Genomic DNA, 15,087 nt, shown 5'->3' on the forward strand with positions numbered 1-15,087 from the left:
CTCCTTCTCTCCCTCTTTGCTGCTTTACACAGCTAATGGCGAATCCCCTGCAATCCAAGTCCTGCTCATGTGCTCAAACCTATCCTGTCTATCCTGCGTAATTTCCCCCTCTCCCTCATCCTATGCCCTCCTGTCCCCAGCGCGCTCAAGCAGCCAGCGGATCAGGGGAGACGCTGGGAGACATGCATTTTCCCCTCTCCCTCATCCCGTGCCCTCCTGTCCCGGCGCACTCAAGGAGCCAGCGGATCAGCTGAGACGCTGGGGACGCGTCATTTCCCCCTCTCCCTCATCCCATGCCCTCCTGTCCCCGGCGCGCAGCCTCATTGCTCCATTTAGAGAGTGCGCAGACCTTTGCTAGCTGAGGCTGCAGCAGCTGTTGCTGGCTACGCAACGCTTTTAAAAGTGCCTGCTGGCTTTGAATTGCCTGCCTCCTTCCGGCTCGCTATGGCTCCTGTCTGTCCCTCCTCCCGTGTAAGCAGCTGCTGCCCACTTTGCTGCCATGCCTCTCCTTCCCTCCCTCCTCCCCGGCTCCTCCGTAGGTCGCTTTAAAGCAAACAAAGCGAGAGCCTCGTAGAGCGTGTAAGCGGCTCTCGCTTTGCTTACTTTCAGAGAGCCCCTCCTCCTGGCTGTAAAGCAGGCAAAGCTAGAGCCTTGCAAAGCGAGACAGAAGCCCTGCAAGCGGCTCCGACGGCAGCCATGGCTCCGGTCCAGTGCATTCACCCCATAACACGCACAGGCATTTTCCCTTACTTTCTAGGAGCAAAAAAGCGCGTGTTATGGAACGAAATTTACGGTAGTTAAGAAGTCAGAACTTGGGGACTCTATTTGCAAACAGGATGAGATGTTAGCTCCTATGGATTCCCCCCCCCCAATATATTTTCTTTATTATTAATTATATACAGTCTTAACACAGAAACTTTTACAATCATAATAACCCAAATACAGTCAAGAGTATATCTTGTATGTTTTCAGTTGTGCCAAATTCTTCACAAAATCCCTTGTTTTGCTCTTTATTAATATTATTCTCCTTCTTTAGACTCCATCATTTTAACCTCTTAGGTCACATATATATCCTGGCTGCTACAGATTTTTATGTTCAGACTCCACATTCTATCATAGGTTAGAAGGCTGAGAAGAGTGCTAAAATAGTAGTACTTCTGCCATATTAGAAAATACCACAACTGACTCTTTATCGCACAATCTAGAATGAAGCGGAACCACTGGTGAGAGGTAAAAGACAAAGAGCCTGCAGAAGATTTCAACAAGAGGCAATCTTTAAAGAGAAGATTGGATTCCTTCCCCCGCTGCCGCCTTTAACTCGCTAGCTATGAATTAAATGTCACCCTGTTACCAGACATTGGAAAACAACCTACAGTGGTACCTCGCAAGACGAATGCCTCGCAAGACAAAAAACTCACTAGACAAAAGGGTTTTTGGTTTTTTTGAGCTGCTTCGCAAGACGATTTTCCCTATGGGCTTGCTTCGCAAGACGGAAACGTCTTGCAAGTTTGTTTCCTTTTTCTTAACACCGTTAATACAGTTGCGACTTGACTTCGAGGAGCAACTCATAGCACGCGGTGTGGTAGCCTTTTTTGAGGTTTTTGAAGACTTTGGTGATTTTTGAAGCTTTTCCAAAACTTTCCCGACACCGTGCTTCGCAAGACGAAAAAAATCGCAAGACAAAACTCGCGGAACGAATTAATTTCGTCTTGCGAGGCACCACTGTACAGTCAAGTCGCAACTGTATTAACGGTTTTAAGAAAAAGGAAACAAACTTGCAAGACGTTTCCGTCTTGCGAAGCAAGCCCATAGGGAAAATCATCTTGCGAAGCAACTCAAAAAACCAAAAACCCTTTCGTCTTGTGAGGCATTCGTCTTGCGAGGTACCACTGTACCAGCATGGTAGGGCCAGTTAGACTAAGGCGTAGAAGATCCAGGTTCAAATTTCCAATCAGCCATAAAGCTCAATGGGGGACCAGCCACCTTTTCTTAGCTTAGCCTACCTCACTGGGTTGCTGCAAGGATAAAATGGAGATGGGAAGAGCCATGTATATCAGCTTGAGCTCCTTGCTGGAAAGGTGGGGTATAAATATATTACACAAAGATCAGCAGAAAAATCATTCCACCACAAACACACATTTAGAGAACTAAATTGTATAAATTTCCAAAAGATTTGGAAAGGCAGACTACATATCAGCCCACTATTCCATGCAACTCAATTAATTTAACCGTTCTTCCACGCCAAGTTTCCTATACAGTTCTCTGAAATATTGTTCAAATACAGAATATGGCCTGGTTAACACATACTGCTAAATCATAGCTTGTTACGAGATCTGCAGCCACAGTCTGTTGCTGGCTTATGGCTTGCTTTAACTATAGCCTATTATGTTATGCATGAACCTAACATCCTTCTTTAACCATGGCCACCCCAACCTACAAAGGCATGAGGCAATAGCAGGCAGAAAACAAATCAGACTTTGGAGAATTAGGTTTGTTTGACAATTTGTGGTTAACTAGTGGTTTGTTAAACAAATCATGGCTAAGTATTATGTGCAAGCTAGGTCTATGGCTATAAATACATAGAATTTTATTATTGCTGCCATCTCATATTTCAAGTCAAATCCTGTGCATACCATGTTGCTCCCTAATATGTAGCCAAATTTCAATGTGTGGCCAAGTGTCTCAGTATCTGAAAATGCTTCTTAATATTCAGGCTAAAACTTTATGAATATGAGAAGAACAGGCTTTTACTTTTTACCTACCTTCCCAACTGTCCAATTCCTATTAATATATTTAGCATACATTTTATTCAAAGTTCACCTCTACTCTCCAACTACTACACATAGTGTTCTCATTTACCATTTATTGTATCATGGTTGCAACTACATGGTAAACTGAACTTGTTTAGCATCTGGCCAAGCTGTAATGCAAGCATTATTAACACATGGAAAGCAGGATAACAGAACAGTGGTCAACTGAAATCACCAAAGGACCACAGAATTTGTCATATTTCTGGCCTACTTTATATATAAGCTACTTATGCAAATGTACCGGTATTTACTAGTCCACTAAAAATTTCAACTGGTACATTTATTGTATGTCATGCATTCTTACACAACTTATTTCACATGGAGACTTGCCAAAGCCTGAACCTCTTTGAAACACTGGAAGGTATTTCTATTATTTATAATCCAAAGCATATTGTGCTTTATAGAGTATTGTAAGCAAGGACCAGGTCTCTACACCAAGGAGCTTGCAATCTCAATTTCAACCATAAAAAACCAGGCAAAGTCTGCATAGATTAAAAAAGGATGACTGAACAATGGGCCATCTACTTTCAGTAGCTTTCAATGAATAATATTAATCAACACTGAATTAAAACTGATACTTAGCCTTTAGGCTCTGAGAAATTGGCAGTGCTTTTAAAGGATACAGATGAAGTACAAAATTTATTAAACATGGAGCTAAAAATAACTTCACCCTTAACATTGGTCACTAAGTAAAGAAGGTTTGAAGTGGTTGGGAGGATAGAAAATGTATGTTAGGGTTCAAAGCTGAGGGATGGAAGGGGTTGGAAGGAACCAAGCTTCTGAGCCATTTCAATTTTCCCTCTGCTTAAAAGATAAAACATTCATAAGTGCTAAAATGGTCAAGATGGTACTTAGGCTTTGGCAAAACTCCACAGCAATTGACTTCCATTGCCACATTCTTCTTGTCCACATCCATGCATCCATATAATATTCACACATATTATCAAGATGGTTCATGGATTCAAAAGAGTTGGAAGGGACCCTGAGGATCATCTAGTCCAACCCAAATATGCAGCAACCGTGGCATTATCAGCACTCCAGTGGAACCTCGGGTTATGTACCGTCCTCCTTACGAATGCTTCTGGTAACGAGCTCCATTAATAAAAGCGTGCCTCATGTTAAGAACAGTTTTGGCTTAAGAACGGACCTCCAGAACGAATTAAGTTTGTAACCGGAGGTACCACCGTACACTCTAACCCACTGAGCTATCCAGGCTGAGGTGTAAAAAGCACAAGCTCAGCTGAACACAGACATGTATCCTGGGCCCTCAGTTTTAAAGTCTGTGTAAGACCCAAGTTTTCAGGATTTCCCAGGTAAGAACCAGCACTAGGATAACTCAGGCCTAAACATAAAGCTACAGATCCCCAGTTACCTGCTTGTTTAGGGCACATCAACTGCACCACATAAATGGACAATTGTTAGAATTTTCTTCTCACTTCCATTGCAATGATCTCCCCCACCCCACCCCGCCAGGTGGAAAAAGCTATGCAACTTAGTCTGCCTATATTTCTCAACTTTCCATTATGGAAGGAGTACACAGAATAGAAAAGAATAGAACAAAAAACAACAGTGCTACCATGATTGTGTAGAACAGCCTCTCCTATCCATTTACAGCTAGAAATCTATAGTAGTAGTAACAGGCAACTGAGGGAAGGGGGCGTACACAGCTGGCAGCAAGGGGAAGGATTAGGCAGGCTTGGTAAATAACTTTGCCTAAGCCTGTTACCCTTACCCAATTTCAGCTGAAGGTGAATACTGGAATAGCAGCAGATACCCCATGGGCCTGTTTCCTGCAGCCCATGACCACAGAGACAAATCACAAAGGAGGGAGCCATACAATCTACAAAGTGGGAGAGGTTGGCAAGTGACTGTTTTTAAAACCCTGGGGAGGTAGCTGATAAACCATAATTTAGCAAAAGCCACCAGACGTGAGCAGCGATTTGAGCCTGGCTTTCCATGGCTAAGCTGAACACTCGTAATCAAAATGTCTGAAAACATTAAAGCCAAGTTGTTTGTTTAAAAACTAGTCTTCACCTATTTAGCAACCTTTCCCAAATATTCCTGTTCCATGGAAAATTGCACTTCCTGTCTTTCCAAATGCATATTTCCATATAGTGACCTGTTAACTGCTAACACATATTTCCCATACCGTTATCTGATCAATAAGAGAGCAGTCTATTACTACCACTACTACTACTACTACTGCTGCAGTTTATTATCCACTTTTAAGACTAGGTTGATCAGGTGTGTCAAGCAAAAATTGCCTCCACGCAACCAGGCGCATCCTCTACTGATGATATATTCAGCCCTGCACAGTCTTAAAAAACATAAGCAGTGGAACATAAAGCGCAACATGGCAAAGTGGATCATGGCTATTCTCTTAAAACAAACTTGTCTGGACAGCTGTGGTGAGTTACACAGCCATTCCTTCATGTACCAAATAGTGCATGATGTTAGAACCTAGTCCTAACTCTTAGGGAGCCAGTAGAGTAGGAAATTAGCAACTAAAGGATCACTGAGGTCAAATCCGAGTGGTACAAGAGGGGCCCCTCCACTGTTCACTCAAGAAGGAAAACTGATGTGTTGAATGACAGTCAATGTGTTAATGGGTTGAGCTAGCAGTATGCCCGTGGAAGGGGAAGCTGGTCCTCTACCTTGCTCAAAGTAGGCATCCAGTAAAGAGCAAAAGAGTGCTTAACAGCTGTGCATGCACCCAAGTTCTGAGTAGAAGCCACGGCACATGTGACTGTCTAAAAGTGTTTGCTACCTGTCACAATCTAATTGTAGGTCAAGCCACAAAGATGCTTCATAGCCATTGATGGTTTTACATATGGCCAGATACCCAAAACAACCCTACACCAAGAGTTTAAAAAGGTCCAACAGGCAAATGCACTCAGTTCATCAATTTCTTACCCACTCATGTTATCCTGTGGGGACAGGATTCTAGTCATCCAGCACTGGACCTACATTCACAATGATATGAAGGATGTTTGCACAAAAACCTAAGTGTTTTGGCTTACTCCCTAGTTTGTTCTACAAGAGCTTCCATTAAGATGGCTCCATGTACGAAATGCACCTCTCTATACAGAGCAAATAAACAGAGTCACAGGGCATATTCCTGACCTAATATCTTAACATTCATACAACTAATGTAGGCCTGCAATACTTGATGCCTCCATCCTCTACTGCTAAAAAAGGCATACAAGTGAAATGATAATTCCCCAGCCCCCAAAGAGCCCACAGTCTCAGGGCATTTTAAATTTACTCCAGCCCTTTACTAATCTTGTAGGTTTGGACTACATTCTTTAAACTAAGCAATTCTCATAGCTGAGCATAATTTAAATCCAATTCCTAATTTTCAATCCACCACACTAGTTTTTCAACCCTGATCCAAAATCTTGCACCTTTCACTTGACCTATCTTCAAATAAGCGGAACATGATGTAAGCCTACAGACTGCCTTCCTTAAAACATATTTATACTATGTTTTCACTTTTAACACATAAGTAACTATTATTTATATGAAAATAGTGAAGACTAAATCAGCCAGCAAATCTCATAAGCAGAGTCAGAACTTTAACCCCAGGTCAGTCACCTACAGGCACAAGTATCCCCCACTGATACTTCCCATTGCTACATATGACATGGTCAGGATCGAAACTACAGTATAACCAGCGTATGTCACTGGTAACCCAAAAAGCCAGGTCCTTTCCGCAAAAGAAAAGGTTAGCCTCATACTGTGCAGAAAGCACATTAACACGAAAAACTGCCCACTTCAGCTAATCTTAACGGTCTGCAGCAAGTCCAAAACTTTCAGGCGTTCGGACATGGGTGCTTACAACCTTTTTAAAAAAAAAAAATTAAAGCAGGCTGAAGGAGGAGTGAATTCTAAAAAACCCCACAGCAGTGTGTTTTGGGATCGTGGCCGGGAACTAAATAACGGGGCCTTAAACAGACAGTGATTTTTGGGAGGGTAGGATGGGAAGATCGCCGTCAATGCAGGCCTCTCTGCTTCCCGGGGTTAACTCAGACAATGGCGAGAAGACCGTCGTCGTCGTCCCCCCACCTCTCCCTCCCCAGTCGGCATCCCAACCTCTCCCCTATCAAGCTCAGGCCTCTCTCCTTTTTCAACAGCCCGACTCCACGCCCAATCCCAAATTGAACATCCCACACCGAGGCCCGAAGCAGAAGCGGCAGCAGCTCCTCCCTCCCCTCCCACTCAGCCCGATCTGCCATGAGACGCGAGACGAAGAGGTTTCTCCCCCCCCCCCCCTGCCGCCCGCCCAGCCACCCGTTTCCATCCCGCCACCCCGACCAACGACCGCCGGATCTCCTCCTCGCTCCCCTTCTCTTCTCCCCGCTCCCTCCTCTTACCCGGAGTCTTACAACGCAGCCACAAATCCAGCCATTGCTCCTCGGCCGCCTCGCCTCGCCCCTCCCGCTCCGAACTACGCAGTACGCAGAAGCCCCCGCCGATGCCGCCCGTAACGCCAGCGCAGGCCTAACCCCCGAGTGAAGGCCCGAACCCAAGCCGCCCTCTTCCCGCCCTCCTCCCGCAGCCAACCCGCGCTCGAGGCCTGCTGCCTGACGAGGCCCCGCCAGCCTCTCCCCTCCCTTCCCCTCCCCCGCTTTCCCTCAGGCGGAACCGGCCTGGGCCTGTACCTGGCGCCGCAAGCTCGCCGCTCGGTTAGAAGCCCCCCAGTTGCCCGCGCGCGCAGGCGGCCTCCGTCTCTCTCGACTAGGGTTGAGGTTAGGCCACAGCTCGAGGAGCAGCAGCAGCAGCCGTCTCTCCCGCCTCCGCCTCCTCTTCACGCAACGGCCTCTCCCTTCGCGGTCGTCCGCTGTGGCAGTCCGAGCGAAGCCAGCAGCACGGACATGTTGGGAGCCCCCGTCCCAGCGGCCGCTAATGGGCCGTCCCTCCCCGCCGCGCAACGTCAGAATGCACCGGGCGGGGGGAGGGGAAGAGCGCCCCCTCCCTTCACTCAAGAGCCTCAAAGTGGATTCGGTCCTGCCGGCACGCACACGCAAAAGAGAAGGGTGAGAAGCCCTCTGCCATTGGCCGCAGAGGCCGTCATTCAATGCGCGGCCCTCGGCTCGCATCCCCATTGGGTATCCTGCCTGTCAGGTTCTCGCTTCTTGGTTGTCCATTGGTTCGCTCGCTTGCCACTTACTCGCCAGCTTATTTCCACAAATGCCCGTTGGGTGTACGCCTCTGTCTCAGCTTTGTACCAATTGGCTGCTGTCGTTGCCAATCAAGTCTGCCAAGCTCGCCGTCCTCACCTATGCGCAATATTTTTTTTAAAAAAACATAGGCTATGCAGTATGGAATGTCACTGGTCGAAGTAAGTGCCAATTAACTTCTTCTCCCGCCCCTCCCCACTCCTTTCTCTTACCAAACGCTAACTTCCTCCTATTCCCCACCACCACCTCCATTGTTCCCCTCTTACTATTGGCTGCGAATGTTGCCTATCTTCGGCAGCTTCCGCGTCCTTCATAATAAGCTTCTCAAATAGCCAAGGACGCAGGCGTGAATCCCTGCACATCGATTGGGGGGAGGAGGGCGGGGTATGAGAACGAAGGCGGTGTTTGAAAAGCAACCGAGCAAGTAGCCCTTCCCTATTCCACCCCCCCAAGGCCACAATAGACCCTCTACGCTGTGATTGGCTGAGCGCTGGAGCGGCCTTCTCTCCAGTACTTACCAGGAACGGGAAGGACGGCGGAGGAGGGGGGGGGGGGGAGAAAGAACAGAGAGAAAAATGCCCGTATGTTCTGTCGTATTACATCATCGCTAACCAATAGGAAAGGTTTAAAAAGGCCTTTAGGTAAGAACGCGCTAAGGCCGTACAAAGGCTGAGGAGAAGCCGAGCTGGTCTGTACTTGAGGCGCCTTCGAAGGCACGCAGATTCACAGTGCAACTTTACACATACATAACCCCTGGGAGGTTGTAACTGCAGCCCCTTCACAAGGAGGCTTACTGCTGCCTAGGAAGTGACAGGACTTCAGCCTTCAACTGGGCCAGATGCTTTAGCATCTCTACAAGAGCCGTTCGTCCCAAGGCATTTTGGCACCTGAGGCAAAGGAAACTGCAAATGGCGCCCCCTCCTCCCCTCTGGGGAAGAAGGGGTGAGTGCAGATCTACATCAGGAACAAGAGAGGAATAAAGCTATATGTTGGGCCCTGATCTAGGATTGTCATAGGATTCCTCTTTTTTGGAAGATGAGCTTTTTTTTTTTAAAGGAAATTACATAAATTGTTGACCTGGAAAACACGATTTTTTTTTATTGGCTTGCCTTAGATCCAGGAGAAAGCACCACATTTTGGAAATTCCCCACGGACGGAAAATCCAGATGTATGGCAGCCCTACCTGATCTCCATTCAGAAGTGACTTCTGGTATATGCAGCCAATCCCTTAAGAATGGCCATGTAGGTTGGCAGCCTTGCCAAACCTTTATTAGGCATTACAAATAGAGGCCATCATAAAATGTCCATATATAACATTTTAGAATATATACAAATAAACAGCCATGTAAAAATATGTAATAACGAGGATTTTCATTTCAGTTTCTTCCCGCCATTCACCATTCTGAAGAGATGCTATTGATAAAAACTCAGCCACCCTTGCAGTTACTTCCAGGTTCATGTCAGACAGATATGAATCTGATATTTTCATTGTGCCATGGTGTTAGACTACCCAGAAAAGGGGATAGCACATGTTTTGTGTAGCTGGTTGTATAATGGACAGTAAAAAAGAATATGTTCTACTGTGTCCAGCACATTCAGAAAACATCCACAATGCCTATCGTTTCTGGGGATGTTTAAATATCTGCCCTTGACCAAAGCTGAGGGGGGAACATTCAGTCGGGCTAACGTAAAGGTCCTGCATTAGACTGGAATTATTAATTTTGAAATATAAGTGACCCTGTTGGATTTAAACCATAAAACTTGGGGGAGCAAATTTTATTTACAGCTGACTCGATGTTTTGTTTTTCAGTGTCCCTTAATATGATTTGAATATTATGATAAATATATTTCTCACTTGAATTATGCAAGAATTCCAAGTCAATGCTAATAGATCTGATTTTGCTATGTAAGAGTTGCAACCATCGGGATTTATAAGAGTCCAGATTTGAAGGTTGGCAACAGAAGTGGCAATGCAATCAGTATTTTTTAGTGCTTGCCCACACCCAGTATTCTATCATGTGTATACCTAGTTCTACACACATCATCTCAGACTTGATTGAACTTGGGAGCCCCAGGATATGTCTCAAGAAACTTGAGTATCTTATCTAAATCACTATTAGCGTATATGCTTGTATCCATATTGGGATCCTAAAAGGTAACTGGGACGACACTTTAGCTTGAAAAATTTGAATAGCAGCTGCTATAAATTGGTTACCTTCCTGAAAATAAAAACGAGCTACTGCTGTGGAGGTACACTTTGCCTGTTTTATAGCACTTGTGACCAACTTGAGTTACTCTGGAATAAAATTCCAAGATATCTGGATCTTTGCTGGATTTCTTGTCCTCTTGTTTTCCATTTCTCTAATTTCCAGGAATTAGAGAAGACCAGATTTTTTATCTTCTCATAATTCATTGAGAGTTTATTGGTTTCACAATAGGAAACCAGGGAGAGTAAAAGACGTTTCAGTCCTATCCTCGTCAGTGATAATAATACCACATCATCCACATACAGTAACAGTGGGACCGGGTTTTGATTGATTTTGGGGGCATGTGATTCTGTTTTTTGAATGTGCTCTGGAAGATCTGATAAAAATAAATTAAAAAGAAAAGGGGCAATAATACACCCTTGTTTTACACCTTTCATATTAGGGATGTCGGAAGAGAAGTGAACTTTGGCACTGGGTTTGATTGGGCAGATGTTAAAGGAATATAATTTCTGTATTAAGATTAACAAGCGTGGATTGATTCCTAACTCTACAAGCTTCTTCCACAATATCACAAGATCAACTGAATCAAAGGCACCACGAAAATCAACGAAAGCTTCAAAAACATTGGATTGGTTTTGAACTCTATATTTTTCAACCAAATGTGTAAGTATGAGACAATGGTCTAAGATAGGGCAGCCTTTGGAAAAACCTATTTGTTCTCTTCCTGGTAAGTTTAGATTTTTCATCCAGGTAAGTAATTTAAGTAAAAGGTGCTTAGCATAGAATTCCCCTATCACTGACAGTAGACTTACAGTGGTGCCCCGCAAGACGAATGCCTCGCAAGACGAAAAACTCTCTAGACGAAAGGGTTTTCCGTTTTTTGAGTCGTTCCGCAAGACGAATTTCCCTATGGGCTTGCTTCGCAAGACGAAACGTCTTGCGAGTTCTTGCGAGTTTGTTTCCTTTTTCTTAAAGCCGCTAAGCCGTTAATAGCCGCTAAGCCGCTAATAGCCGTGCTTCGCAAGACGAAAAAACCGCAATACGAAGAGACTCGCGGAACGGATTAATTTCGTCTTGCGAGGCACCACTGTATTGGTCTGTTGTTCTTTGGTTCACTCAGATCACCTTTTTTGAAGATTGGAATACTTCCTGATCTAAGTCATATTTCAGGGATGATTCCATATTTACCAGTAAGGGTAAATAGTTGAGCTAGGGGTTCTGCCCACGAATCTATGAATGTCTTAAATAATTATATTGGTAAACCATCCGGCCCTGGCAACTTGCCCAGTTTTAGTTTTAAACTATTAATTATCTCTCTAATTTCCTCCTCTTTCACCCTTGGCCACTCCTTTAGTTTATCTAGCTTGTTATTTTTGGTCTCCTTTTCATTCAATTTACTATGTAGATCATTAAATATAGAAATGAAATACTGAGACCATTTAGATTCTGCAATTGATGGGACATTTGATTGGTCGCCAGCTTTCAGACCTCCATACACTAGCGACCAAAACACTTTGTTATCAGTGTGCTGGAGCACACTTTTGTCAGATTCATGACATGAATTTGGCCTTAGTTGGCAAATAAGACATCTGGTACAAAGGAAGAAGGGTGGAAGGAGAAAGGGTCCAATAGTAGAGGAGGTATAATCTGTGACATTATTATGCCAAGCCCCAAACCCTATGCATGGAGCTCCCCCTCCACTGAAATATGTAAATCCTACTGAGTTAAAAAAAGGAATAAAAGTAAGTGTGCAGAACTATCCCCAGCATCACAACACGGTGTCTTTAGGCTACTGTCAGGGACTTGGACCCTGCCAGGTCCCATCAACGATGCCTTTTTTAAAAAAAAAAAAATCTTGCTATTATTTTTTACTAAATTTGATGTGATTATTAAAAGTTATGGGCAGTGTTAAGTTGTGGGTGAACATCTCAGATGACACAGCGATTCTTCAGACAGCTCTTGTTTATTCACAGGCCAGAACTGAACTGAACTGAAGGGTTCAGCCAACCTGCTTATATAGAGCTCAACTACAAAGCAACAGTAACAACTTTCTGTAACTATCCAATCACTGAACGTCACTTTCAATTCCTTATTTGCATATGTGGACCTGAGTGAAAACTATCTACAGTATTCCCCCTGCTGGCCCAGGGTGAGAACTTCAGTACATAACAGGCGGGATTCACCTAACCAGCGCCATCAGTGGAAGTCATTGCTCAGGGTTTTCTCCCTTCTTCCCCACATGCCCCTGCACCCCCTGAAACTGGCTCGGGGTGGTAGGTCAGGAGAACCCACGAAACAGCACTGAGGGAAGGAGATGTATGTTGCTCCTATCTGGCAAGGTGCATGCTTGCACAGACAGAATAATTGGAAGAGTGTGGTGTTGATTCCCACTCTAAAATTCTAGACTCACAGCAGGTCTGGGGATGCCACCCTTTTTATTTCACATATTACCGTAGGGCAACTCCCATCATTCCTGACCTTTAGTCAGTGGTTGATGGGAGACTAACAACATATGGACAGCTGCACGTTCCCCACTGCTGCTGTAGTGACATAACACCAGGGGCATTGTGGGAAATATATATAGTTGCTCCCCCAGCCCAGTTCCCATGCGTTTGCTGTCCTTCTGCCCACCACAACTAGATAATCTCACCAGCAATAGGGGCCTTCTTATGTCAGTGGGGCATCAACAAAAGGGATCCCCACTAGATGGCAATTTGTAGAGGCTCTCCTCAAACCTGGAGCCAGCCCTGGTCTTAAACTTTGTCTTGCTGCATTCCCAAATTGTATTTATGTAGCTTTCCTTTACCAAGTTGTCTAGGGAAAGACAGGGGATAAAATAAATAGCCCCGTGGCATAGCCTGATGGTACACGATGCAGACTCCTCGTGAAAGAAAGCAGGTTTGAGTCTAGCCAGTGCCTAAACTGGAGACACTTGGGAATCCAATATGGCTTTGGTAATGGAAGGCAGGATATAAATATACCAAATAAATAAATAACCTTTTTCGAAAAACAACCATAGAGCCTTGAAGTTGATGCTGAACACTGATAGAGGAGAAGAACCATTTACGCCACCTTGGAGAAAAATTGGGATGTAAATGCAACAAAATGGTACAAGACTAAAGTTTTGGCACCGCTTTATACATTGGTTTCATAGTGGTGATTAATAAACGATTGAAAAAATACAGAGTCAACACATTTTACTATCAGAGGACAAAAAAAATCCTGGAAAATAGTCTTTCAGTGGGCAAAAACAAGAGGAAGAGCCCAGCCGAGAACATTGTGCTGTAAAACTACTGCATTTACTGCTGCTCTTAGTGAAGCGAGCATGGAATCCACTTGACACATGCAAGAAAGACACGTGTGCATCAACTGAACATTTCCAGAGCTCAAAAACCAAAGGTAAAAGGTGAGATAATAATGTGAAAGTGTTGTCAGCTCCAGTATCTTTCTGCAGTTACTGATGTTATTTTGTCAAGATGTATTTCACAGATCATTGACTTGAGCACAAAGCAGACGTAATCTGTAATCCAGGAGGAGATCTATCAGCTACTATCACTGCAAAGATAAATCTCCACCCCCCCTCACAGTAACAAAAGAACAACAACAAAACAGAAAGAATGGGGACTGAGGAAAAGCTGGTTGGAAAACATCTAATAATGTTTGTAAGCAAATCATTGAACATATTGTTCTTTTTTACTGAAATTCAAATACATAATGTTACTAAGCTTTATATGTATGTAGCAATTGAAAAGGTAGTCTAACTGCATTAATTGGCCAGCTTGAACATTGTACGAATTGCAGATGAATGTGCATATAATTTGAAACGCACAGATTCTCTTAATCCAAATTCCAGAAAAGCATATTTCCGCGTAGAGGCAAAACAGCCTCCTATCCAAACTTTCCTCTGTGTTCAGTAGCCAGAGTTCAATATATACCGTCCATTGTCAAATACGACTGTGTTAATTAGCCACATGGAATGGTTTATGTATGCATGCTGCATCATCTGTGTATATACTGCCTTTCAGAGTATAAAATGCAATATGTGTAAATGGTTGGAGGTGGCAGGGGTTTCTGTCTGTTGCTTTTAGAACTAGACAGCAGTCCTTTAAATGTATGGTGTGTACATAGCCTTGGTGTAAAGTTATTTCAATGTGTGCTATCATTTTGGTTGTATTCACCAGTACACATTCTACCTTGGGGGCCCAATGTTGTGGAACTCCCTTCTGGTTGAGATCATGCAAGTCTGCCGGCAAACTTTTGGCACCTACTAAATACTTTTTAAAAAATTCCAATAGACATTTAAACTGAATTCTGATTTTATAGTTTTAACCGGTTTCGGTTTTTATTGGACTGTGTTCCTTGGAAGAAAGTTGGAATATCTATATGTAACAGATTCAAATATGTTGCATTTATTTTATTTCCTTTGTTGTTTAACTGCTTGCTGTATTTCTCTTTATGCCCGCTGTCCTGGAAATTCAGTTGAAAGGTGATTCAAAAATATTTATAATAAATATACAAATAAATACCAGTGCAGTGGGTTTAGCTTGGAGAAGGACCAGCCAAACGAACAGAGAAGGCCAGGGAGTGCTGTTTTGCCAAGGGAAAAGGCTATTGCTATAATGAATAGTGCTCATAGTAACAGTGGATATTAACTTAGTAGCTGCACCGTTATTCAGAGTACCTCTTAAAGTCAGCATTAGGGTCTGCTCCCCTCCCCTCCTGCCATAGAACAGACACACAGAGAGAGGGGAATATTTTAAAACTATAAACCGCATTGGGCACCTTGTCAGAAAGGTGGCATATACCGTATTTTTCGCTCCATAGGGCGCACCTGACCATAGGGCGCACCTAGTTTTTAGAGGAGGAAAATACGGAAAAAAATATTCTGAA

At 44.0% G+C, this 15,087-nt stretch overlaps 1 protein-coding gene and 1 long non-coding RNA gene across 8 annotated transcripts in view; one reads left to right on the plus strand and one right to left on the minus strand.

The window, feature by feature from the left end:
- Positions 1-7,751, minus strand: part of PPM1B (protein phosphatase, Mg2+/Mn2+ dependent 1B) — a 46,478-nt gene extending 38,727 nt beyond the window's left edge. Inside the window, exon 1 of one of the 5 annotated variants that reach the window (XM_028724816.2) lies at positions 7,472-7,739. The gene's annotated coding sequence lies outside the window, so the exon portion shown is untranslated. Of the gene's footprint in view, positions 1-7,183; positions 7,312-7,471 lie in introns of those variants that run through there. The other 4 variants (XM_028724814.2, XM_028724810.2, XM_028724812.2 and 1 more) reach the window with 4 other exon arrangements.
- Positions 7,752-7,942: 191 nt separating this feature from the next.
- On the plus strand, positions 7,943-14,722 carry LOC144327215 (uncharacterized). Of its 3 annotated transcripts, none has more exons than XR_013392138.1 (3): positions 7,943-8,151; positions 9,371-10,860; positions 12,171-14,722. It is a non-coding gene; the product is annotated as an uncharacterized LOC144327215 (long non-coding RNA). The 3 variants fall into 3 exon arrangements; XR_013392137.1 differs by having other exon boundaries at positions 10,640-10,860; XR_013392136.1 differs by lacking the exon at positions 7,943-8,151 and having other exon boundaries at positions 8,547-10,860.
- Positions 14,723-15,087: the final 365 nt, after the last annotated feature.

This window comes from Podarcis muralis, chromosome 3 (assembly GCF_964188315.1).
Source record: "Podarcis muralis chromosome 3, rPodMur119.hap1.1, whole genome shotgun sequence".
Taxonomy (NCBI): domain Eukaryota; kingdom Metazoa; phylum Chordata; class Lepidosauria; order Squamata; family Lacertidae; genus Podarcis; species Podarcis muralis.